This window comes from Micropterus salmoides, unplaced genomic scaffold (assembly GCF_014851395.1).
Source record: "Micropterus salmoides isolate LMB-PRFRI ecotype aquatic unplaced genomic scaffold, ASM1485139v1 Ms_hic_scaffold_7, whole genome shotgun sequence".
NCBI lineage: Eukaryota > Metazoa > Chordata > Actinopteri > Centrarchiformes > Centrarchidae > Micropterus > Micropterus salmoides.
In genome coordinates, this window is record NW_024044459.1 from 843,640 (window position 1) to 847,470 (window position 3,831).

The following is a 3,831-nucleotide window of genomic DNA, read 5'->3' on the forward strand; positions in this document are numbered from 1 at the left end:
ACTTTAACAAGAGAGTATTAAAATACTCCTTTGTCTGTTTATTATTTATTTAATTATGTATTGATTTGTCACCGGGCCGGACAGGGGGGCAGACACGGGGGGGGGGGCACAAACAGACAGCACAGAGAAAGGACAACACCTGAGAAGGGGGAAAGGGGGATGGAGGGTGGGGACAACAGGGAAAAGCTGTGGGAAACACCAATTGCAGAAAGCAACGAAACCTGCAAGAGAACAGAGAGGGGGGCTTGGGGAGGAGAAAAACAACAACAAACAACACAAACAAAAAAAAAAACAATAAAAATAATAATAATAGTAAAAGAAAACCAGCCGAACAGCAGCAATAAACAGCTGACATATTAATGACATATTAAGACAACTAAGAGAACAATGAAAACAAGAAACAGTCACACACACTAAATAAGCAAACAACACAGCCACGAGAGCTGGAATAATAATTAATTTAAATAAGTAACTGAAAGAAAGGCATCAGGAATAATTCTACCAGGGACAACCTAAGTTGTTTGTGTTGTGTCTGTGTGCGTGTGGGTGAATGTGTCTGTATGTGTGTGTGTACATGTGTGTGCGCATAAGCCTGTTAAAGAATGTAGTTGTTAGAGAGAGTGGGACGCCACGACTGTAACAGGCAGGCAAGAACCCCAGTAGCCAATAGGGGTGGAAGAAAGAAAAAGAATAAATCAAATCAAAAAAAAACAAAGACTCCCAGATGCACCGCGATGCAAACGCAGAAGACCCCGACCCAAATGCCAGTTGACAACGTAATGCCGACGGAACGCAAAAGAGGAAGAGCAGCGCCCGGACCGACCGCGGCGCAGACACAACATAGACCAGTGGCCCCCCCCCATCCAGCACCCCACCGCCGCGCAGCAAACAACCACAATGCCCAAATGCCACGCAATCATCAACACCAATGCACAAGTGACGAGCCCAACGCGCACACTGCGCGAGCACGGCGACACCCATGCCCAGCAGCCCCCCGCGAATCCCGCGTGCGAGGTCGGGCAAATGAGAGAGAGCAAACGGAACAACACGACAGCGAAAGCCAGCGGAGAGAGACACCAGCAGCAAGTCCCAGCCCGGCAGCAAACGCGCCGCACAGGTCACCGTGCACCCGCCAATAAAAGTCCACCGTCCCCCAACCGCCGGAAAAAACTAAGGCCGCCGGCGCCAGCCACATCCCCCATGCCCAGCGCGCCCCCGGCCGCCATGCAACACCAGCCAAACCAGCAACGAGGCAAAATCAACTAGCTCAGCTGCATGCCACCAACAACCCACCCATCCATCAAGGGCCGAGAACTCCAGGCACAAACCCAGAACAAACCGGAGCACAGCCCTGCCCCGCACCCACACTGCACATCCCGAAAACTAACTATATACCTCAGTATCCAGAGGGGTCCAACAACTGGCCGACAGAGAAATGGGCAAGCACGGATCCGAGGCCAACGAAGCAAAACAGGAACGCAAACAGGTCCCTCCAAGCCAACGAGGAGATGCCTCCCCCGGACTCCAACGCACAAACTAAACGCCCAGCAGCCATCCAGAGACCCTGCCCAGGGAAAAAGTATAATACATCAAGATGCATCGATAATCGCCCCACAATCCCACCGCAGACCCCCACCCCCAGAAGCCAGGACACCCTGCGACCCCCCAAAGCGCAAAGGACCCCAGACCGCATGTCCAGGGGGAAGCTGTACCCCGCCCCAAGGAAGAACAGCAGAAAGCCGTGCCGGGAAGCTCGCTACCGCCAGGGAGCGATAACGCGGGAGAACCAGGCCAACGGTCCCCCAGCCCAGCCAGAGGCATCCCTCCCTACAGTGCAGCCAGTGACAGCAGCCCCCGAGGCCGATCTCATCCCCGGACAGGGGCCCAGCCCCCCCAGTCAAGCACCCCCAAGGAGGAGCACCAAAACCTACCCCGACAGCACCGGTCATGCGCCCCAGAGACTCCCGAATGCCCCCACCGTGAGAGAGCTGGCAGGGGGAAGCAGCGGGAGCCTCACCTCTGCCGAAGAGGGCCCAGGCGAGGAGAGGAGACAACGGGCCCCCAGGCCCAGGGACACACCACCCGCCCAGAAATGAGCAAAGGCCACAAGCCCGAGTCCGCAGAACCCTAGGCCAAGGGCGGGCCCCCACGCCAGGGGAGCCCCGACCCCCCCCAGCCCACCCCAGATCAGGCAAGGCCGCCACCAACCCCACAGCACCCCCAACGCCCGGGGCTCCAGGGGTAGGACACGAGGCCAATGAGAATCTCTCCCACTCCTTCAACCCCTCTGCCTGCCTCTGTAAATGTATTGTTTTGTGTTGGATGCATGTCATGGATTGTGAAGTGTTGTATGGTGGAGTGAAGATAAGGTGTGTGGTAACTAAGGTGCAACTAAAATTGGAGGGTAGTTGTGACACAGGCACCCCACAACTGTCAGGTAGTGGAGCCTCCCATCGTGCCCCTCCCACCCCCCAAGCCCTCTGTGTCTAATGTGTAATTAAAATTGAGGGCAGGCAGTGAGGGAGGAAGAAGTGCGAGGCCGCAATAAAGCAGCCCCAAACGCCCTGCAGGCTGCCCGTCCCCCAGGATCCTAAGGGTGTATGTTGTGAGACATGACCAAAGGGGGAAAGGTGAAGGAGGTCATAGGGAGGCTAGAAGACCAGATTCCTGACTGGCCCCATCATTTATTCAGTCCCGTCCCCCACCCCCTAAGCAGGAGGACGCCAGGTCCCTCCAGCCCAGGGCTTATAGCAAGAGCCCCTCTAGCACCGGTAGCACCCCAGAGTCAGTGACAACCCCGCCCATCCCCAGGACGGGCCCAGGGGGGCCCAGCCCCCCCAGCGCGCAGACCCGCCCCAGACCCAGAGGCTCCAAAGCCCCGTGCCCCAGACCCCCACATACTCCGAGGCAGGTCAGTGCAGCCCCAACCCAAAGTCCAACAATCCCCCGTCCTCGCCGGGGCCCCTCCGGCAGCCCCACTGCTAACCCCTCACCTCACCGCTCCCCACAATCAGCAGCACTCCGAGCACCACCAGCCCCCAAGGGAGCAGGTCCGGGGCAGCAAGGACCCCACCCAAGGACAGAACGGCCCAACAGCCCAGATCCGAAGGTCGGCCCACACCCAGGAGGCAATGCCACTCAGGCCAGGTCAGGCCAGAAGACCCCCACCCCCGCTCCCTTCCTCCCTAGCAGCGAAGCATCCCACACACAAACCCCCACCGTCCCCAAAGAAAAGAGACAGCAATCACCCCGCGACAGCAGCAACAGCCCCTCAGCCCTAGGGAGTCAGCAGATGCAAATAGCCCCTAGGACTCAACACGACCACACTCCAGAGGGCCGCGACGCAACTGCAAGCAACCATCGACACACCCCAAAGCACAATCCCTCCATACACAGGATCCCGGCACAACCACCAAGCATCCAGTCCGGGCACTAAAATCCAGAGGAGACACCCCCCAACCAGCTCAAAAAGGACCAGCCCGCACCCCCAACCTCTTCTTCCCGGTCCCCCACCCCTCCAACAACCAGTCGCCAGACCCCTCAGAGAACCGAAATGCAATTATCAGGATGCACAGCATGCACACAGGACAGAGCCGCACACCAGCCCAGTCCCGGCCCGCACCCGATGCCCCCAACCCCCGACAAGCACGCAAGCCAATAATGACCTACAGATGAGCCAATCAACACTACCCCGCTACCAATCTAACTAGCGGCACACAACAGCCAAGTAATGCGCTGCGCAGGAGAGATGCCAGCCGGCGCAAACCGCCCCCATCCCCCCCGCAGCCAGAGAGACCACAGACCCCACCCACGGCTACACCGTGACCCACG